General features: G+C 36.0%; 1 protein-coding gene across 1 annotated transcript in view; it reads left to right on the top strand.

The window, feature by feature from the left end:
- Positions 1 to 23,933: 23,933 nt before the first annotated feature.
- Positions 23,934 to 24,599, top strand: part of LOC138334348 (vitamin D3 receptor B-like) — a 580,118-nt gene continuing 579,452 nt past the window's right edge. The window contains exon 1 of the mRNA XM_069283005.1: positions 23,934 to 23,949. The gene's annotated coding sequence lies outside the window, so the exon portion shown is untranslated. The remainder of the gene's footprint in view (positions 23,950 to 24,599) is intronic.

Consider the following 24,599-nt stretch of genomic DNA (forward strand, 5'->3'; position numbering starts at 1 on the left):
TATAGTGTTGTAATATATTTGATAAATGATAACGCTAGGACAAACATAAAACCATGCTAGAAGTTTTTCATTATGTTTATGTCTCATCTTCAGACGAGGCCGTACATACACATATTTCATAAAGTCTAGTTATTTCTTTTTTAAATATATTTTTTAACAGATTTTCAAAATATCTCGACAAAATACAGAACAAGAATATATATACATAATGGTGATATATTTAATTATTTTAAGACATAAACTGTATTTGTCTTTATTTGAATTATTTCGAACGCTTGACATGACTTTCCGACCGCACAAAATAATAAATCGACCACTCGAGATAATTCAAATAGAAATTAATATCGTACCACTATAAAAGGAACTTTTTACAACAAATTATAGAACCCAACTGATTGCTGGCTTTGGTTTGTTTTGGTTTGGTTAACATCTTTTTAACAGTGTATTGTATGTGGTCAATACGTGTGTTTTGGGCGAATGCGGTATGTTCGCATTTTGCAACACGCATACGGTCACATCATACACCCTATAATAGACGAAAACATTGTCCCAAATCCCTATATAATGAGAAAAAACCACCAATTTTATACTACTGCGCCTCGGATTTCGTTTCAGAAGCGGATTACTGATTTTTGTTCTTTCTCTTAGGCGGGATATACCATAGTCTATAGAATCGGTAGTTTAATAGACATCCTGGTTTCGCACTAGCGGAATTATCCTTTTAGCACAGTCGGTAGAGCGGCGGACCAGTAATTCCGGGGTCGCGGGTTCGATCTTGGTTGGTTGGCGGCACAATACTCTCGCCTTATTACAATGTTCTTGCTATCGTTGTCAGCTTACATCAGAGATACGATGTCTGTAGTCTAGCTAGTGTTGTAGCGGAAAAGATATCAACTTCTGACTGACTTTTCCTTGAAGGTTCCTCTATATTGTAGGTGTAGGAAACCAAATCATGTACAACCGACCATCGATTATGTCTTGTCAAAAATGATTCCGATCAAACACGTCTTCAACACATACCTGGATGTTAGTATGGGTGTTATCCTAGCTGTAGACGTTGAGTTTTTAACTTTAACACCAGTATTTAATCAGATAGATGTATTTGAATATCATGTCGACAATTTCTCAGCTTAACTCGACCGACATTTTGTAAACTACCGCCTCGCATGCGCCAACCTCCGAGAACATCTCTCCTATCCTCACCACAATCCTTGCCTGCCATTGGAAACCATTTGACGAAAGTGGAGCAAAAACTAGTCTGATCTATTTTTCACAAAAGACCTCGCATGTCACGAAAACATGTGTAAGCGATTATCACGCATGCGTGAAATAGGTAATGACGAATGAAGCCTTGGAGTGTCGGGAATGCAGTAATTAAGATAATTAGCGTGGGTTAGGCATCGTTTGGTTTTAATTGGTATAATTGTAACGAATCACAAAAAGTATCAATTAGTCTGCTACACCGTGGTTCCACTTTCATCTGAATTTCATATCAGATTGCGGCTTTTATAATATGAACACTCGAACAGCGAGTAGGGCGAGATATATTATTTTTGTTAGTCTTAATAATTAAATATATAACTTGCGTGTTATATCTTAACATATTTATCACTTTAAGCAACCAGGGTCATGTAAGGACGTACAAGAATTTTGTGGTGGAGGAAAGCCGGAATTCCCGGAGAAAAACAACCAACCAGAAGTGGAGCTAGGCTTGTGGTAATGTCGGGACATCTTAACCACCACGGCCCACATCATCATTATCATCATCAGTAAAATAATACATGATAATAAAAATCACTATATAAACAAAGTGAAAAAATAGCAAAATAAGGCACATGCTCCAGTATGTAAATACAGCTATTCAAAAACATTCTATCCAGGGGCCCAATCTTTTATACACAAGGAGCCAGCTAGGCTGGTTTAGTTTCCTAATAATAGATAACTAGTCTACATGTATGTTTGTAAGTCCTGCAGGTAGGGCGTTAGAATTATGTCTGCTGCCCCTATTGTATGATCGTAACAGGCGACTAAATTTAGGGTTTCATCTTTTCTTTCTTCCTGCTTCCTAACATCCCCTTTGACACCGCATCACTTTCGTCCTTCGGCTGAGTGTTCTGTCCCCAGGCTGAAACACACTTTAGTCTTTAACAGTGGTATTTTTGGCTCTTGTTTAGCGCTCAGCATACCGGGAGAGGCATAACTGGTTCGCTCGTTATCAGTATAATGTGGCCGTGTGGGTGTGTTGCTTTGTGATTTCGGTGGCATGCTTCAGTGATACACTCAAAAAAAAGGTTAAAGTTCCACCTTAAAAGTTTGTTTGATTGATTAATTAACGTCCTATTGACAGCCAGGGTCATGTAAGGACGGCCTCCCATGTATGTAGTGTGTGGTGCATGTTTTGGGAGACTACGTTATATTCATGTTTCTTTTTGAATTGTGGAACTGGTGCTTTTTTAAAAGTGATATATCAGTGAAGCACTAAACAAGAAAATACAACAAACATATACCGCAGTTGCCAAGAAGTCGCACTTCAAACACGCAACACATCGCATACACGGGAGACTTACATTTGTTAGTTTGATTAATTAACGTCCTATTAACAACCAGGGTCATGTAAGGACGGCCTCCCATGTATACGGTGTGTGAAGTGCGTGTTTGTGTTTTTGGAGAACTTTTTCGGTGTACTCGTGGTGTGTCTTCTATCTTGTAAAGTGGAACCCCTGCCATTTTCCTGCCGAAGACAGCAAGCAACACACTTCACCCGGTCACATTATACTGACAACGGGCCACCCCACTCCCGGTATGCTGAGCGTTTAGCAGGAGTAGAAACTACCACATTTAAAGACCATGGTTTGTCTCGCGAGGGGACAAAACCCAGAGCGCTCAACAGAAGGCCAAAAGTGAGGCGTTGTCAAGGGAGACGTTAGATCCTAAATTTAGTCGCCCTTTACGATCATGCAATAGGAGTAGCTCCATGCACTCCACTATTCGTCAAGTTAGGATTCAGCAATGCCCTGTAAATGTATGAATACAAGTTCAGTTAAAACTGAATTAACAACCGCTAAGTTTCATTACGTGTGTATTACATTAAATTTGATATTTGCCGTCCGTGTTGCATTCACCTATATACCACTAGTATATTTTACATGAGAGTATGTCTGCAATTTACAGTGATGATATATCTGTGTAGGATTACAAACATTGTAAACATGGGCGCCACTCCCCGCCAGTAAATAATAAACAAAGCTAGTATCTACACATAGGATTTGTATATGAAATAATTAAACTTTATTTTCAAAATGTTGGCATTAATGAAAATAAAAAGAAAATCAAGACGAAAACAAATAAAATTGCAATAAATAATATTTGCACGATTTCCAAATACGAAAATAATTAAAACGTCATAAAAACGTCGTCCAGCAACTTGGAACGTGGTCTGCTACTGTGTCTTGAACACTGCTACTTTAGTGTTTTTGTTAAGATGGAGTCGGATTCTTCCAACGATACGGCGGCATCCCCTGTGGAATCTCCAGTCATCTCCGACTATCGTCCGTCTTGAAATATTGGCGAATGATTTGACAAAAAGTGACGAAGAAATGTGACTGTCAATAAGTTTTGATGATGTGGAATACCTGGCAGCGGCTGATGTCTTGGCTGACGTATAAACTAAATAGACGGAACTGTTTCTCAAACGCTCTTTCATTTCGATTAGATTGCCATACCACCAACAGAAACTTCCTATCAACCCTTACCAGCTACACAAGGAAATATACAGGATATGTCCGAGACATAAAGAGTTTTTCAAAGGTAAGCTTTTGAAGCAGAATTACACCGTATAATTTCGAGATTAACTCAGCTAAATCTAACTGAATGTTTCAACTAAATGTATGAACAATCACATCGTTCGAACTTTACCAACATAAAAGTGTATTCAGCAATACGGAGCGACTGTAATATAGTATATCTTCCGATATACTGTTGTTGTGAATTGATTAAAGGGAAATAACCTTTACAACAAACCTAAAATATTTGCTGAACAGAACAGAGGTCCAATTAATATGGAGAAAATCACTGCGAACGACTTGGCGGAGGCACTTGGTAGGTTTAATGGCAGGTTTTATGCTGAAGCCAGACCAAAGATAAAGCGGACCCCATTTTTTGCGCGAAATATCACAAGTTTATTGACGGCAATCTGTAAATATAGAGACCGCGTGAGCGGCCGGTCAAAAATGGAAAATTGGGGTGCTCATGAAATAAAATGTTGAAATTTGAGCTTACCGTGTCCTTTTTTAGTTAAAAACTTGAGTTTTCAACCAAGTTAAAATTTTGAGTTTTCAACCAAGTTTTTAACTAGGAATCCTGGCGAAAATATTGTACAAAGTACAGGGGGGAAACCCAACATTTCCTTTTGGTTGTCAACTGAGCATGCGCAATGAGCTATTTACGCATTGAATTTTGTTTGTAAACAAGAAAATACGCGTGCGATTTATACGATGGTGTTACGATTGAAGGATTTATACAAGAAAAACGATAACTTGGAAACTTTCATACTTTGGTTGATTGAGATCGCAATGATATTCAGTTTAGAAGGTAAATATTGTACAAAATGTGAAAAAGTAGTTTTAACGGTTGAGAAAAGATAATACCTTTTCAAAGTGACTGAACATTGCTGGGGAAATGTAGCCAACAAAAAATTCCAGAAATAAGGCATGCAATGGAAGAGTTGGTTCCCACAACAGTAATTTGAACACTAGAAAGAAATGATTATTGATCACATTATTTTTTGCGTACCAATTAGTGAAAACTACGTTTAAAATGTGAACTTGATTTTGTTTGTTTGATTATTATTTACGTCCCTATTAACAGCTATGGTCCATGTAAGGACGGCCTCCCCATGTATGGGTTGTGTTGCGTGTAATATTTATAGTATGGCTTATATCACTTGAAGTGTGGGACAGTGAATTCTTAGAAAGAAGAAAAAAACACAAAAAATAGGAGATTCGGTCAAAACCACGGAAATAGATTGAAAGTAAATTTGGGAAAAGATTAAAAAATACCATATGATTTTCTTTAATGTGTTGAAAATCGTACAAAAGACATTCTTTTAACTATTATAAAAAAACATTTACCGGGCAACAACAACAATAATCAGTGATTGCTTGAAATCTTATGAATGTCTGCCATCAAAGGCTGTAAACATCTTACCGTAAATCACTCTGAACATTTCAAAGACCCTGACAACCGGAGCATGAACTAACACAATGAAGACACTTAAAGAGCATTGAAAAAGTTATTGCCAGTAAGCGGAACTGTAAAATCGCTCTACGATTCCTATTTCTCTCAGTACTGTGTAAGGAAAAGTTATTTAGCGAATGCAACAGACAAATTTACAACATTTCTGGAACTGATAAAACAGTGTTTTTTCTGATGTTTTGACGTGGAAAAGGCAGCGTCTGTTTTACATGTGCTGGCCCAATCTTCTACGAAGATGTACAATGAAGCCCATAATCCGTGTAAACACCCTAGACCTGTTTTAAAACCATTATATATCCACAACAACAATATTTAGATGACTTCCAAATGTAAAGGTAAGTTTGTTTTATTCTTTTGTCGGGGGGGGGGATTCTTTTGTCGGGGGGGGGGGGGGGGGGGTGGGGGGGGGGGGGATTCTTTTGTGGGGGGGGGGGGGGGGGGGGGGGGGGGGGGGGGGCCCCAATTGGTTAACTGTACCTGCCCAATGCATGATCTTTTCTAAGTAAAAGGCGACTAAATTTAGGATTTTATCTTTTCTATTCTTCCTAACTGACTTTATCCTTCCTAATGCCTCCCTTGGCACCGCCTCACTTTTGGCCTTGAGTTGAGCGTTCGCCCCTGTGAGGAAGGCTCTGGGTTCTGTCCCCTAGCCGAGACACACCAAAGTCTTTAAAAGTGGTAGTTTCTGCTCCTGCTTAGCGCTCAGCATACAGGGAGTGGGACGACTGGTTCGCCCGTTGACAGTATAATGTGACCGGGTGGGGTGTGTTGCTTGGTGTCTTCGGCGGCATGCTTCAGTGATATAGCACTATAAAAAGGGCAACAGTTCCACTATACAAGAAGACACAACATGAATATACCGCAGTCTCCCGAAACACAAGCACCTCGCACAACATACTGTTAATAGGACGTTAATTAAATCAAGCAACACACCGCATTACATGGGAGGCCGTCCTAAATTTTACATGACCATAGCTTTAATAGGACGTTAATTAATCAATCTTAAAACAAACATTTTGTTGGAGTACTTAGCTTTTGATGGCTATGGGGGGGCGAGTCATCCATGAGCACGTGAGCGATGGATTTTAATGCTTTTCTCGTTCAGCGGGCTTACTGTGACTGGATCTTTCTGCTTCGTAGGGCGTCTTCTCGCGCCTGCACGCAGCCTGGGGTTCCATCGGGGACGATTAATGGCCTATAGGTTGGGAGTGTATCTTGAGGACTAGTTATGAAATTCATCCTTGGTTGATAAGAAGTGGCTTTAAGAGCGTCTGGGTGGTGCGGATCCAGGACGGCGGGCACGAGACGACATCTGCGATAAGTCATGTAGCCACACACAGATATTTGATCATATAGTCTTTCTCTTGCGTCTCCATATGCTAGCAGCGTCAGTATCGTGGAAGCCTAGGCAACGGACAGCACTAGTGCTAGCATCTTTACGGAGATCAACCGTGGTCTATCATAGTACACTAATAGATGGGATGATCTCGGGAGAGTGCGTGTGTCTTGCCCTTGGATGTGTCCTTCAGCGGCATGCTTCAGTGATATAGCACTATAAAAAGAGCAACAGTTCCACTATACAAGAAGACACAATATTAATATACCCAGTTCTCCTCCCAAAACTTGCACCAGAAACAACATACACGCAACACACAGCATAAATCGGAGACCGTCCTTACATGATCATAGTTGTTAATAGGCCGTTAATTAATCAAACAAAGTTACACTTTTACTTTATATTTACCTGTTCTATAGTAAAAACGAGTCTAATATTTCAGATGATTACGCTCATGAAATGTTGACTGCTTACGTAAAAACAATGACAAATAGAATCTTGCATAGGTCTGTCAAATGGACAGGAATATCCGTCAGTGGAACTGATGTCCTATCTATAGTGCTGTAAATTGATGTAATTTTGCTGGAAATTTAAAGCTTTCAATGTACATGTATATCTTGACGAAAACCGCTCCTCAACATAAGGTATTTCACCTTCTCGGTTATTTTTTCCGCAGCTAAATCCATTGTGACTACTCTTGGTACTCCAGACAAGTCTTTGAATCGCCATTTCATCGTTACATTGTGACCGAGTTCTGGAGTAATTCTTTTCAAATAGCTCTTCTTTTACAGCATCATTTCCTTCTTGCAACAGTTCCAGTATACTAACCACTTCACACACGTTACACACTGCATACATGGGAGGTCGTCCTTACATGACCCTGGCTGTTAATATGACTTTAAAATAATCAAACAAAAATCTTGTCGCAAACAGTGAGAAGCTCATAAGCAAGAACGAGGTTTTTCATTCAGCTGTTCATTAACAACAGCTTCCCAGGTTGACATGAACACATACCACCTGCACCCTCAGCTCTTGTGTCCCACTTAGGAAACTAAAGAAGCCTTTGCGTTAGATACTTAGCACTGTCCCCTCGATTTCATTAAAGAACACACTCAAATTTGCCGATTTTCAGTGTCCCTTATCAGATAACATACTCCTGTGCAATAATCACTTTTCTGCAGTCTTTGAAGTCTTCCAAAACATACTCGCACTTCATATCACTATACGTATAAGTAGACAATTACAATTTTACTGCCAACTTTTTTAAGCCTTCTTGGTATGAGCGCTCGCACCCGAGAGAAAGTCTCTGGGTTCTGTCTCCTGACCGAGACACAAAGTCTCATAAAAAAGTGGTAATCTTTCGTTCCTCTTTAAGCGTTCAGCACTAGACATTTGGAAACTGGTTTGCCATTAGTCATATAATAAGACCGATGGGTATGTTTTTTTGATGTCTTCGGACGGAACGTTTTCAGTGATAAGCACTAATACAAAAAGTACACACGGATTACACGATGTTGTGAGCAAATTCGAGGACAAGAAAGATACACCAATGTCCCGTAAACGTTTTCTGAGCAGTAAATCAACCCCCCCTTCAGAGCGTCAGATGTCCAAAGTAAGTCGCCATGATGAGAAAGACAAATGAAAGACAATGTTTACAGCTAAGTCTATATAACTCGTCATATCGCGATAACGTGACTAGTAACGCTACACGTAGTTGTAAATCAACTTATTGTATATATAGATGTAATTAGTAATTAATGTATTTTATTTTTCATATATGAATAATTTATATTTCATAGCTAGTCTGAATGTTAACGGTTTGAGAGATGAGAAGAAAAGAAACAAGATTTTCCATTGGTTAAATAGTCAGAAGTATAATATCATTTGTCTACAAGAAACACATTGTACTGGCTTAGACATAGTGACATGGCAAAACAATTGGAAAGATATAACAAAAGGTGGCAGCATATGGAATAATGGTAGTTCAGAATCAAAAGGTGTGGCAATATTATGGAAAAATTCACTTTGTGACAGAATAAGTAAAGAAAAGAATGATCAAGAAGGTCGCATTTTATCATGTAAAGTAGAAGCCGAAGACAATACAGTAGAACTCTTAAACATCTATTCACCAAATTTAGGTAATGACAGAAAGATCTTTTTTGATAATCTACCAATTTTTCTCAATACTGACAATAATTATGACAAAATTATTTGTGGGGATTTCAATTGTGTTATGGACCCAGATCTTGATAGGAAACCATGCTATAAAAAAAATGATATTGGATATACAGAATTAAAATCCTTCATTAATACTCACAACTTAGAAGATATTTGGAGAACTTGTAATCCTGACTTGAAAAATTATACATTCCAGAGAGGCACATCAAAATCTAGAATAGATTTTTTCCTTACACAAACTGCTATTAACCATCTAGTTATTGGGGCAGGTATCAAACATTGTCCATTTAGTGATCACGAGGCAATAGATATCAAAGTAACATTGAATAAATATGAAAAAGGGCCAGGCACCTGGAAAATGAACAGCAATGTAATACAAAGTGACTTATTTGATAAAACTTTGCGTGCCAGTTGGGATATATGGCTTAATGAAAGACTCTATGAAACAGATATACTCACATGGTGGGATCTAATTAAGATAAGAATAAAATCATTAACAATCGAAATAGGGAAAAAATTAATATCAAGAAGAAGGATGTTAAAGATATGGAAAACGAGTTAGCTAAATTGCTTGAAAGTAACCAAACAGATGAAATGATAGAACAAATAGATTTGATAAAATTAAAACTTAATCAATACTACAATAATAAAGCAGAGGCTGCAAGAATTAGATCTCGCACACAAATCTATGAGGAGAATGAAAAATCAACAAAATATTTTTTTGATCTAGAGAAGAAAAATGCTGAAAACAAACTGTGGCACAGAGTAAAATGTGAAGATGGAAATTATAAAACAGGGATAAAAAATATACTCAAGGAACAAGTTAAATTTTATACGAAGCTGTTTACATCTGAAGGATGTGATGATGAAAAGGGAAATTATTTACTGCAGTATGTAGAAAATAAAATATCTGATAATGACAGACATAATATTGATAGACAAATCCAAGATGAAGAAATAGAGAAAGCGGTAAAATCATTGAAAAACGATAAATCGCCAGGCGAAGACGGAATAATAGCAGAGTTCTATAAAAAGTTTTGGGTATTAGTTAAACCAGAAATTACAAAAGTTATAAAGAAAATATTCTCAGAAAAGAAAATGACAGAATCACAGGGCAGGGGAATACTAAAACTGTTATACAAAAAGGGGGATAGGGATGAAATAAAAAACTGGAGACCATTGACATTGCTTAATACAGACTACAAAATTATTTCTAAAATATTAGCCTTTAGATTGAAGAGCACTTTAAATACAATCATACATCCTGACCAAAAAGGATTTGTTCCAGGACGGAAAATTTCGGAAGCAAACAGACTTATCCAAGACATTATAGAATATAGCGACAGAGAAAATAAAGAGGGTAGTATTATTTTTCTAGACCAAAAAAAAGCATTTGATAGAATCGAGTGGGAGTGGGTGATGAAATGTCTAAAGAAATTCAATTTTGGCCAAAACTTTTGTGATTGGATTGAAATGCTACTAAAAGATGCCAAAACATGTATTCAAACTAATGGATTTACATCATCTTATTTTAATATAACTAGATCTGCTAGACAAGGATGCCCAATTTCTCCGTTAATCTATATTGTACAAGCAGAGCCACTCGCCTGTGCAATACGAGCTAACAATAACATTAGGGGGATGCAACTACCTGGTCCGGGAAATGTAGAAGCAAAATTATGCATGTTTGCAGATGACACCCAACTTTTTAATAGATCAGAAAACTCAATAAAAGAAGCCTTCAAACTATTAGCAGTTTATGAGAAAGCATCAGGAGCCAGTATAAATTATGAAAAAACAGAAGGTTTATATCTTGGACCATGGAAAAATAAAAACCCTGATTTCACTAAAATTAAATGGTCTAAGACATCAGTAAAAACATTGGGAATTTATCATGGACACCAAATAAACAATGAAAAAGTGTGGTTGGAGAAAATAGAAAAAAATAAAAAATTGTTTACAAATATGGAAGAGAAGGAATTTAACTTTTATTGGAAAAACCTTGATTGTAAAAACTTTCATATTGTCTGTAATTGGATATGAAATCGAAGTACGTGGTATACCATTAAAATTCCAAAATGAAATAAACCGACTTATTTGGAACTTCATTTGGGACGGCAAACCAAATCAAATAGATCGTAAAGTATGCTGCACAGAAACTGGAAAAGGGGGTATGGGGATGATAAGCTTGGACACTTTTATTGAAAGTAGGTACATCAAAACAATTTACAACATTTACCACTCAACAAATGAAAGTTGGAGTAGGATAGGAATGTTCTATTTGAATAAATATGACCAAAAATTTGATACAAAAAAACTTCTTAATGAAGTGTTCATGTGTAACTGGTTTGAATTTAGATAGTTTACCAGGTTTTTACAAAATTGCAATAAAGGCATGGGCAAAAACTAAGATGCACACTGAATAAAAACCCGTTAACTATCAATGAAGTTCTTGAGGAACCTTTGTTTGGCAACTCAAACATCCTGTACAAGAATGAACCTCTATTCATACAATCATTTTTAAAGAGCAAAATAACTAAAATATCAGATATTTGGGATGTTAATGCAAATAGCTTCTTAAATAGCAGATCAATCCTAAATAAACTGATACAAAAACATAACTGGATTTCAGAAATTTCAAAAATAAAAACAGCCATACCTAAAGAGTATACAACGAAATTATCAAGAACTGACCTAGGTGACATAGATAGATTAAACACACCTGAAGTAAATGTAAAAGGTGGAAATGTAATATTTATAAACGAACATTTAAAAATACTGAACTCAAGTACTGAAAATATTATAAAACCGAGAAATCTAAAGCCTTCTGTCCTACAACAGATCTTTAATGATGCATCGAGGCCCAAGTGTGAAACAAGTTGGGAAACAGAATTTAATTTGCCACTAGACTGGAAAGTAATTTGGACCAATATAAAGAATTCAATAGTGACAAACAAAATTAAAGAGTTTCAATTCAAAATCACACATAGAATACTCTACACTGAAGACAGACTGCAGAAAATGAACAGATCAAATGGAGCTTGTCATTTATGTGATGGTAATAGGGAAACATTATCCCACCTATTTTATAACTGTCCATACACAACTCAATTAGTTGAGAAAGTTAGTACTCAGATTTTAGAAAAATTACCAAATCCGGAACCTGCTACAGAAAAAGATATACTCTTAGGATCTCTTAACCATAACCAAACAACAAATTGCATAAAAAATACAATACTCTTGTCTATGAAGTACATAATATGGTTGATAAGGAACCAGAAAAAATACCATAACAAAGCAACTGGACTCAACTCTGCTTTTATACAATTAAAGAATCTATTACTCACACATATCAATCTCTATGTCAAAACTAGCTACAACAAAGACAAAGAAAAAGAGATGGAAATAATTAGATTGAAAGAGATAGTGAAAGCATGTGGTGTATAGTGGAGTATAGTTATATGTTGTATGGATATAGTCTAAATATGTTACCCTGGTTAAAAAAAAGATATGATTTTATAATTAGTTATGTCAAAACAAGGTGTTGTCACATTAACCCCAAGTGTTCAATGAAAAATATACAGGATTTTAATTATTTATTGGTTGTGTTCACACTTTGAAAATTTTACAGGGATCCACGAAAAATTAAAAGTGTGCCCTGTTATTATTTGCTATCATAATACTGGCACAATTTTACCATTGTATTTCACAACAACTAGATACACACAAAATAACATGTGTGTTTCAGTTACACTTACACACTTCCTGATATAGATACACACAAAGGTACAAGTGTGCTCTATTTTACTTATAGTGAACTATAACTGAACTTCTTATATAAAACAAGATCTACATAAACTTTCCCCAAGGGGTCACAAGAGTGACCCCCCCCCCCCTGAATGATGACGTGACATTGTTTTACTGGTAAATAAATTTTATTTCGAAGAAGACAAATGCTTTGGGAAAAGTTATATCATTTTGAGATTAATTGTATTAGATTTGTGTTCTAAACCATGTTCCTTTTAGTTCAATTTTGACCAATTGCATGCCGCAGCTGCATCTTGGTTCCTTGTCCGCAAAAATTGCACATCTACAGGTCACGAAAAATGACCTCAAAATAGTTATATGTCACTAGCAAGGATTTATAAGTCCTCGTTCACTAGTAACAATATGATCTATAACTTAAAAACAACAAAAATGAACTTGGACCGTCAGTGGATCCCTGCTGACTTATGAATAAAGGGAGATAACTGTTACTGGTTTTAGAAAATTTGAAACAGTTATTAAAATGTTTTTTACTCATAATTATGGTATTTTCCACTTAAAAGATTAGAATCTGATTTAAACTACATATTGAAACTGACACATCGGACCAGTGGTTAAATATATACAGGCAGTTCAATTTTGAACAATGAAAGGCCGTGGCGGTCATCTTGGATGTTGGTCGAAAAAAAGAAAGCGGTTGACACATCTGCAGGTCACCAGAAATGATCTCGCAAAATTTCATGACGATCCGACTTATAGTTTTCGAGAAAATGGTCGGACAAAGTCGTGGCGGAAAAAGAAGAATCATTATCATCATCATCAGAAGAAGAAACGGAGTAAACACAATAAAATCCCCTCTCCGTTGTGGGGAATTAAATATTGATAATCAGGTAAGATACACACAAAGTTACAATACTTTGTGCTATTATTTACTTGAATAAGTTATAATACATAAGATCAACCCTAGATACACACAAAAGTTACACTCGCTACACAAGCATAGTATAGTACGATTGTTTCTCTACTACACACTGAAAGTACAAGTGTGTTCTAATATACAGTATTTACCCGAAATAAGCTACTCTATATAAGTACGATTGTTTCTCTACTACACACTGAAAGTACAAGTGTGTTCTAATATACAGTATTTACCCGAAATAAGCTACTCTATATAAGTACGATGTGTTTTCTATACACACGAAAGTACAAGTGTGTTCTAATATACAGTATTTACCGAAATAAGCTACCAAAAGTACATTGTTTACTTACCATAATTGTTTCTCTACTACACACTGAAAGTACAAGTGTGTTCTAATATACAGTATTTACTCGAAATAAGCTACTCTATATAAGTACGATTGTTTCTCTACTTTAGATACACACTGAAAGTACAAGTGTGTTCTAATATACAGTATTTACCCGAAATAAGCTACTCTATATAAGTACGATTGTTTCTCTACTTTAGATACACACTGAAAGTACAAGTGTGTTCTAATATACAGTATTTACCCGAAATAAGCTACTCTATATAAGTACGATTGTTTCTCTACTTTAGATACACACGGAAAGTACAAGTGTGTTCTAATATACAGTATTTACTCGAAATAAGACTCTATATATAAGTACGATTGTTTCTCTACTTTAGATACACACGGAAAGTACAAGTGTGTTCTAATATACAGTATTTACCCGAAATAAGCTACTCTATATAAGTACGATTGTTTCTCTACTTTAGATACACACTGAAAGTACAAGTGTGTTCTAATATACAGTATTTACCCGAAATAAGCTACTCTACATAAGTACGATTGTTTCTCTACTTTAGATACACACTGAAATTACAAGTGTGTTCTAATATACAGTATTTACTCGAAATAAGCTACTCTATATAAGTACGATTGTTTCTCTACTTTAGATACACACTGAAATTACAAGTGTGTTCTAATATACAGTATTTACCCGAAATAAGCTACTCTATATAAGTACGATTGTTTCTCTACTTTAGATACACACTGAAATTACAAGTGTGTTCTAATATACAGTATTTACCCGAAATAAGCTACTCTATATAAGTACGATTGTTTCTCTACTTTAGATACACACTGAAATTACAAGTGTGTTCTAATATACAGTATTTACTCGAAATAAGCTACTTTACATAAGTATAATATACACCCGTTCCTAGCTAAAAATTAAAGCTTTCATAGATTAATGCGTTAGATTAAAATACAATATAAAAGTATTCACACTGCTCGACTATTAAAACGGTTGCAAGTATTTATGCTACACGACTGCTCAAAGCTTCAGCTAGAAGTATATACTTGACAGAAAACTTTAATCTTTTACTCTTTCTTCCCGGTATGTATATGTATATTTGAGATTTAATTATGTTACATGGACTTTATAATGTATTATTCCAGACTCAGCACCAGAACCAATTATATAAACAATAATTATCTTATTTAACTATTTAACAGCTTACAACTTACATTCACTCTTATTTTCATACAAGATAGGTCCAATTCTAGCTAACTTGAGCAAATACATAGATATAGTCCGTATGATCTAGTTCATCTGTCCGAGTATTACATTTCCCGAAAAATCCCCCGGACAATAAACAGATGACAGACTCTGATATACAGCAGGCCAAGTTTACGAGTGATCAGACTACGCCAGTGACTTACGATCTTGCAACTTTTCACAGTGTGCCAGAGGATCGTATCCTGTTCTGTAGATCACGTTACGTCATCGACCCCTAAATTAACCCCAAGAAATCCTTTCCCATGAATACAATAATTGCAGACAAATGAAAAAGAACACAGGTAACTATATATATAACTACATACACGACTACTGTTTCTCCTTCCATACTAATTATATAACTTTCTCCTCTTGCACCCACACACACAAACCTATTCTCCTTTTCTCTCAGTTTGCGCTACAGCTCTTCTCTCTTTTCTCTCCTCTTAAACTCTATTTAGCAAATACAAAAATATAGTCCGTATGATCTAGTTCATATGTCCGAGTATTACATTTCCCGAAAACTTTCCCCGGACAATAAACAGATGACAGACTCTGATATACAGCAGGCCAAGTTTACGAGTGATCAGACTACGCCAGTGACTTACGATCTTACAACTTTTCACAGTGTGCCAGAGGATCGTATCCTGTTCTGTAGATCATGTTATGTCATCGACCCCTAAATTAACCCCAAGAAATCCTTTCCCATGAATACAATAATTGCAGACAAATGAAAAAGAACACCGGTATCTATATATATAACTACATACACGACTACTGTTTCTCCTTCCATACTAATTATATAACTTTCTCCTTTTGCACCCACACACACAAACCTATTCTTCTTTTCTCTCAGTTTGCGCTACAGCTCTCCTCTCTTTTCTCTCCTCTTAAACTCTATTTAGCAAATACAAAAATATAGTCCGTATGATCTAGTTCATCTGTCCGAGTATTACATTTCCCGAAAATTTCCCCCGGACAATAAACAGATGACAGACTCTGATATACAGCAGGCCAAGTTTACGAGTGATCAGACTACGCCAGTGACTTACGATCTTACAACTTTTCACAGTGTGCCAGAGGATCGTATCCTGTTCTGTAGATCACGTTTTGTCATCGACCCCTAAATTAACCCCAAGAAATCCTTTCCCATGAATACAATAATTGCAGACAAATGAAAAAGAACACCGGTAACTATATATATAACAACATACATGCCAACTGTTTCTCCTTCAATACTACTTTTCTCCTCTTGCTCGCATAGCCACACACACCTATTCTCCCTTTTCTCTCAGCTTGCACTCCAGCTCTCTCCGCTCCTTTTTCTCCTCTTCCAGACATTCCACCAGTTTGCTTACAGCCGCGGAATTGTTTCTATGACGAGATAAGTCTACGATTGCGTCTTCTTGCGCTGTCACGATCTTCTGTTTCTCCAGAATCGTCACTATACGGCCAATCCTCGCTGGTGTTTTGTCGTTACTGGTTAGCTGGTGCTGGGTCTGGATATCTTCCAAAAATACTATGTGACGGTCAAGCGGTCAGGACTGTGTATCCTGAACCGGCTTGGCTATCTCTATATAAGGATTTTAGCGGTAGAAGACTCGTACCTAACTATTTCTACCCGGTATGTATATATTTGTGATTAAATTATATTACAGGGCCTTAATGATATATTATTCCAGACTATTCACTTCGGAATAATCAACACCTATATTCTCAGCATAGTAAATCCAAGTACATGTATATAAAATACAACACTATATCTATTTTCATAAATAACTGTAGTGTTAAAGTATCAAAATACCTGATAAATCCCTTCTATTATAGAAGTTCCTGAAAGTTCCTTGAAATAATCCTCTAATTTATTAATCTCTGTATAATGCAACTAACTCCAGCCTAAGCTAACAGAAATGTAAGAAATCCCGTTACAAAATAACACTAAAACTGTCCCCTTTACAAATCAAATATTTACATAATATTTCCAGAAATATTACTTTTAAATACAGAAACCCATCCCACATTCTGCAAAAATACAATCAAAACAGCCGAACACTTGAATTTTGTGAGACATGTTTTGAAAATAAATACTGGTGTGTATTTCAAATACAGATGTGATAAGAGTTTGTGTATCGTGTGACGAATCATATCGGGATACTGTGCTACATCTACATGTAGTAATGCAATGTTCAGCTACTCAAATATTCAGAGATACCTAATTTAGTATTTTACAGGAAACTTATCACGAACTCGCTACATACTTGCAAATTTAACTGACAAACAGATGCTTCACATATAACTAGGTAGGACGCCTCGGATTTATGAACACCTGGGTATTCCGGAGGAACGACTTCATGAACTTCAAGTGTTAGGAACGCAATTTCTATGTCATTGTACCCCATTGAAAAGCTTTATATTATCGCTATATGCCTATTTAAATCGTGTTATTCATGATTTGGGAGTTTAATAATTAATATTTATTCAGTTTGATTTCACAGATATTTTCCTGACTTTTGAAGATTTGAGCTATTCAGAGCCTATACTTTAACTAATGCCATATCCAATATCTTGAATGATTCGAGTTATTTATTAGTTATACTGGCTTTCTATTGATGATTATTTAAAAATATTCTTTATTATAATGTTAATCATGATTGGGTCTCTATGCTATATTAGTCAACTTGATACCATACATCAATAACGTATTTGTATATTACTAGTAAATTATAATATTATCATGATAAAACCTGATAACTAGTACCAGAATCCTCATAATGCAGATATACAATTGTACACGTATTAGTTACTTTAACTACAAATGTATATATTTACCTTGTATTTAATCTTTGAGGAATAAAATAAATGATGATGACTCGGTAACATATTAACAATTATGCTGTGTTCGTGTGTTAATAAAATAATTACCAGCAATTTGTATACATATAAATATCACTTTATCTACTTAAGGGAGGATTTTAAATAGGTTTTACCTTTTGACGTAACATTTTGTCAATAAAATAATTCAACGTACTGACTTCATTCATTTTGAACAGAGCATGCTATATTTTGACACTAGAGTGGAATTGAGAAAATACAGGTGAAGTTGTGTTTCAGCAGAAACGTATTTTGAACCGACATGTATTAGTAAGTTATCAAGGTTTATCTGACGGGTACAGTCAGGAATGGCTTGATCTGACGGGTACAGTCAGGGATGGCTTTATCTGACGGGTACAGTCAGGGATGGCTTTATCTGACGGGTACAGTCAGGGATGGCTTTATCTGACGGGTACAGTCAGGGATGGCTTTATCCCACCCATATTTCTGATGGATTTGTGTGGTAGAGGTGGTCCCGGAATGTTAGTTTCCGATTAACTTCCATTGGGGAATTCATAAAGATCTGGTGTACACTCAACCCGTCGTATTTGATTTTGGGTAGAATGAGTCGTGTTTATTAAATGAAAACTATATTATAAATAACGTTAGGGAAATCATATATATATCGGAGTCGATCAAACCGTCGTATTTAGTTCTATGGTTGAATTCATGTCATTATTAAATAAAAATACTATGTATGATCATTTACGATGTCCTGGATATATTCGAGATGGAATGATGTGGTGAGACGGTCCCGGAAGTCACATTTTCCGTGTTTCTTCCGTTAGGGATATCATATATATATATTGGGGAACATATGATCATTTACGATGTCCATGACATATTTGTGCTCGATTTGTGTGATAGGTGGTCCCGGAAGTCATATGTGTTACTTCCGCTGGAGACATGATGTATGGCTAGTGTATATTCAACCTGTGGTATTTGATTTTGGGATGAATTCATGTCATTATGCATGTCATTATACAGACGGATAACTACTTCCGGATAAACATGTGCTTTATCCGTCAATACGAAATGCTTTATCCGACCCGGAAGTCATATTTTCCGTGTTACATCCTTAAGGGAAATCATATATATATCGGGGTACATTCAAACCGTGGTATTAAATTTTGGGTTCAATTCATGTCTTTATTAAAGATGCTCCATCGCCGACAGAGCATAAATGGTACCCATCAACTGAACAATAATTGTTGTTTAATTGTGTATATATATGTCTAATTAACTCAAAAAAATAATATAAAATAATTGATTTTGCTTTCGATGCATGTGCAATTAGTACTGCATTCCATATAGGACAAAGTGCCACAGAATTTTTTTCGGGATTCAATTATATTTTTATATTTTTATCTTAAAGTAAAATACAAAGCTCAGACTTTTCAATAGTGTAAGTAAGTAATTTTTGTAATTGAAGAAAAATACTAAATCGTCTGGTCCTGTTTTTGATAGAGAAAAAATATCATTTATCAACGGGCGAACCAGTCGTCCTACTCCCTGTATGCTGAGTGCTAAGCAGGAGCAGAAACTACCACTTTTATAGACTTTGGTGTGTCTCGGCCAGGGGACAGAACCCAGAGCCTTCCTCACAGGGGCGAGCACTCAACAGAAGGCCAAAAGTGAGGCGGTGTCAAGGGAGACGTTAGGAAGAATAAAGTCTGTTAGGAAGAAGAGAAAAGATAAGATCCTATATTTAGTCGCCTTTTACGATCATGCAATAGGGGCAGCAGGTACAATTCTAACGCCCTACCTGCAGGGCAGAAGACATTCATGATCAGACTAACTGGTATCATGATAATTTAAGGAAACGTACCTGTAGGAATAACTTTACAATTACTAATAATAACACTGTATGAATGTGGCATTATAAACTATAATTAACTTGTCTTCATGTCGTAGTTATATTTAAGATGGATTCATCAGGCAGAGGGGGTTCCGGAAGTCATATTTTCCGTATTGCTTCCGTTATGGAAATTATATATATCGGGGTATATCCAAACCGTGGTATTTAATTTTGGGTTCAATTCATGTCTTAATTAAATGGAAAAATACGATATTTGATCATTTAAGATGTCCTGGATATATTTGAGATGGATCGGTGTGGAGTGAGTGGTCCCGGAAGTCATATTTCCCGTGTTACTTCCGTTAGGGAAATCATATATATCGGGGAACATTCAAACCGTGGTATTCCATTTTGTACAATATTGAATTCAGGGGCATAGGTGGCATGTCTTTATTATTTTGAGTTACACAACGATGTTCCGATGGTGTGAATCCGGTACGTTCAGATCGAGCAGTGTTGCATAAAGATATGACGATATTCACAATTATCATTTCTAAATACAAGTAACTTTAAATCGAAAAATTACCTTTTTAGGACGCTTTAAAATCATCAAAATACATCGTAAAAGTTATCTCAGCCATTCTAAATCGTAATATTTTTTTTTCTCGGGGGACCGTCGGACCCCCTCAACGACAAAATCTCGCGCCTTTGGCGCTCGCAAATTCATCAAAATACATCGTAAAACTCATCTCATCCATTCTAAATCGTAATGTTTTTCCCCGAGGAGACCTCCGAACCCCTCACACAACAAAATTTCGCGCCTCAACCACTCGCAAAATCATCAAAATACATCGTAAAACTCAGCCATTCTAAATCGTAATATTTTCCCTGGGGTTATCCCCAACACATTCAAAATCTCGACGCTAATTTGCGTATTCTTTAATTTCGTGTTACCGAAGCCACTGTCTACAGATGTGTACAAGGATTATGTGTAATAATATATGAAAAAAATATATAAATATCTCATGTGGGTGCGGAGCGCGCGGGGGGTGGAGGTGCTGTGGGGGTGGGGGGTGGAGGTGCTGTGGGGTTGAGGGGCGTAGGGTTACAAAATATTGAAGGCATCCCCCGCCCCATTACGTTTCATCTGCCTACGCCACTGGAATTCTGTGTCGATATGATAAAAAACTGAAGTTCTAGGGAAGTTCTCTGCACAGATACCAATCAATAGTGATTTATTCAACCGTGGGGTAAAAACCTACAAAAGACAAAAGCCTTTTCCCGTTTTCGTTCACTCGGAACAATCGACCGTTTGTTAAATTCGTATTTCAAGTTTAAATCCTGACAGTTTTTTGGCTCAGGCCCGTCATGAGGGCTTTGTCAATGCTCATCTGATAACAATATAAAAATCAGCGAACAACTACATGTAGGTTCAAGCAGTCAAACCGCGTAATCGAAAAACTCACCGAACACGAACGCGCGAAATATACATATACACAACATCATATATATAATAATGTACATAAGATTAGTTAACTTACCGGTCTTCTTATAACACGACGAGACCTTATAGTCCTCGCTGGGGAAAATTGATGGTTATGTTTCTGGTAATCCTCTCGCGTAGATGTCCAGCAATACACTGGTTTTAAATGTGATAGGTCAGAAAGAAAGCTAGGGAAGTGACGTGTAGAAACACAAGGAACATGCAATGCACGTGCCAAAGAATGTTGGGTTCGTCCACGTTCCACAACACAGGTACACTGGACAATTCAGTAAACAAGTCACACCCGGCATTACATATTATTATTTCTATTCCCACCGAAATGAAGAGTACATTTTGATAATGATATATATGGTAATAGTAAAAAGATATTACACAACATAATTGTTATATATATGCATCTATGATAAATTTAAAGAAAAATCCTTACGGACGAAATCTATAAGAAATAAAAACAATAACGACTGACTAGTGATGGGGCGAAAGCGCTCACTAGTCAGTCGTTATTGTTTTTATTTCTTATGCATCTATGTATATATAACGATATACAAATTGCTCAAATTTTGGAGGGAGAATAAATATGAAATGAAATCTATATATGTAATGGATACAATTGAACGTATGAACTCCTCTCTTATTTGTTCAGTTATTGAACAATTAAAAATAATATGACTAACAATATCAGTGTAAAAGTGTCCGCAATAGTGACATGATATTACAGAATTTTCTAAACGTACAGACACAACCATTTTCATACTATATCTTGCATATTCAGGGCAATTTTGATGACGCAGAACTAGTTTCCAAAGGTAGTGGGGTTTCAAACAATCATGTACGATTTAATAATAAAAATCGTATGAATTCTATGTCATTTGGCATTCTCATTTTCAAGATGGCGAATTGAATCCCTAGAGCGACATTAAAATAAACTGTATTTATTCAACTGTAAGCAAATCACTTTCGATGGTCCGGGTATAAGCGCGCGAGGAATCTTAAAATGGGAGAAAACCGGAGTGCCCGGAGAAAACCCGTATGATCAAGCAAGTAACTCCTAACTAACGTCCGTGCCGAAAATCGAACCCCGGCCGGCTACGTGAAAGGCGAACTGCTCAGTAACTACTACACCACCCGATCACACCGTGCGACATTCAATCCGTGGTGCGAAATTCAACCCGTGGTGCGGCATTCAACCTGTACGTGTGGTGCGACATTCAATCCGTGGTGCGACATTCAATCCGTGGTATTTTTTTTTTTAGACTATGGTGTGTCTCGGCTAGGGGACAGAACTTACAGCCTACCTCACAAGGGCGAGTTCTCCATAGAAGGCTAAAAGTGAGGTGTTATTAATGTAGTCCGCGGACAATTACCAATGGAGACGTTAGAAAAAAAAATCTAAATTTAGTCGCCTTTTACGAATGCAATTAAGGGGGCAGCAGGTACAATTCTATTGCCCTACCTGCAGGGCAGAAATTCATTCAAATTGACAGACTAAAAGATATCATGTTTTATGTGCACAGTAAAATTCTTTATACATGTATATATTACATGTATAAAGATCTGATGAAGAAAAACATATTTGTAGGTGATGAGTGTCAAACAGCAGCCCTGCAAATAGTGCCAATGTAAATGATTTATTAATGAAACGTCACAATTTTAGTGAAAAAAAATGTTTAAATCTAATCCAAGATTTGATATGACGACATAAAATTAGTAAGTTGTTTTAATTGTATTGAATTTGGGTTACTGTCTAAACCCTTTTTGCGATTTATTTATCAGACTTTAATCTAAAATTGATGAATTTCCAAACGGAGGCACATATCTGTGAATCTGGATAAACAGGGTTATTTCCCTTCGACTGATCGCGCGACGTTTCGATCACATTAATATTTGAATGACTGAGAAAATGAAACATGCGTCTTCTACATTGATTTTAAAAAGTCGATATTACTAGCAAAATATCACTACAATGGTGTACATGAAAACCAGAACATATGTTAGATACAATCTACATGTACATGTAGATACATTGTTACATGTTTCTGATAAAACCCGATCCATGCCCGTATTTACATGTACATGTGGCAACATTGCCAACCACTGATGTCGAAAAATCGGGTGGTCATCATTGAAAACAAGGATGAAAGGGTCAAAAGCAAAGGTCATGAAGGTAACAACATTTTTTTGTGATTTATACTGTACCAGCACCTTCCCAAAAGCATAATTTAAACCAAAAACAGTTCTATGGAAAAAATATCATCAAAATTATTGATTGTCTATAATCTTAATTAACATTTGATAAAAAATCAGGAAAACAGTTTTCACTGATCTTTGGCATAATAATTCAAAAATTAAATATTCTTCTAACAACACCAACTGATTTTGTAGTGGAGATTGAATTTGGGTCTGGGTTCGGCTTACACAAAGTTTCCGCTTCTCACAAACACATGTGTGTTTGTTTACATGATGTACTTTTACAATATCCAATGAAATGACAGGGTCTTCGTACGTAGTTCAACGAAAAAATCATAAAAAATAATTATAATACTATAATATCTTTACTGAATATAGAATATTAAATCTTTTATTTTTCTAAATGATATTACTATTTTTGTTAAAATTTATGAAGTATTTATTATCCAATCAGCTACCGTCTTTAAATTTAGAGCGATACTTGGCGGGTATATTTTTTCTGCATCTGCAACTGCTGGCAGCGATTGAGGATAAAAGGTAAAATTCAGACGGTGAAATGTTTGTCATCCTAAACAGTCGTAGTGGTTTTAATACGCACACATATAACTCTCCACTAGTGATATTTCCATTGCCAATTATTAATTTTAAAGTGGTTTTTGAAGCATTTTCTTTCTCCAAAACATCGACTAGAAAGATGAAATGGACAACTGAACATATTCGGCTGTCGACAAGAAAACGAACTGAAAACGTTCTTTTCTCTGTCGAACACGTTGAAATTTATAATAACGACTGCTTTAATTTCGACTACTTAATTTACAAGGCTACAGTATACAAACTGTTTATTGTTCCATTTATAAATATGAAATAATACGAATCATGCATGTCATGGAAAGAGCAAAACTGTACTTGTTTATTTTTTAATTGTATTTCATTGAGTTAAACAAATTTCATCTTGTAACAATAAGTGCACGAGTAGGTCCGACAAACCAGACAGTCCCCTGTACAAAACAACAATATAAAAACAGTAATTGCTAAATTAAAATGTCAGTTGACATTTTTAGGAATTTAAAATTTAATTTAAAACTTACAGAATCCTTGTTTTTGTTGCAGGGTTAGGTTAGGTCCCTGATGAAGGTGGGAGTGTCTTGTACACAATCCGTCTTCTTATGTCATGGTACTTCCATTCA

This window comes from Argopecten irradians, chromosome 11 (genome assembly GCF_041381155.1).
Source record: "Argopecten irradians isolate NY chromosome 11, Ai_NY, whole genome shotgun sequence".
Taxonomy (NCBI): domain Eukaryota; kingdom Metazoa; phylum Mollusca; class Bivalvia; order Pectinida; family Pectinidae; genus Argopecten; species Argopecten irradians.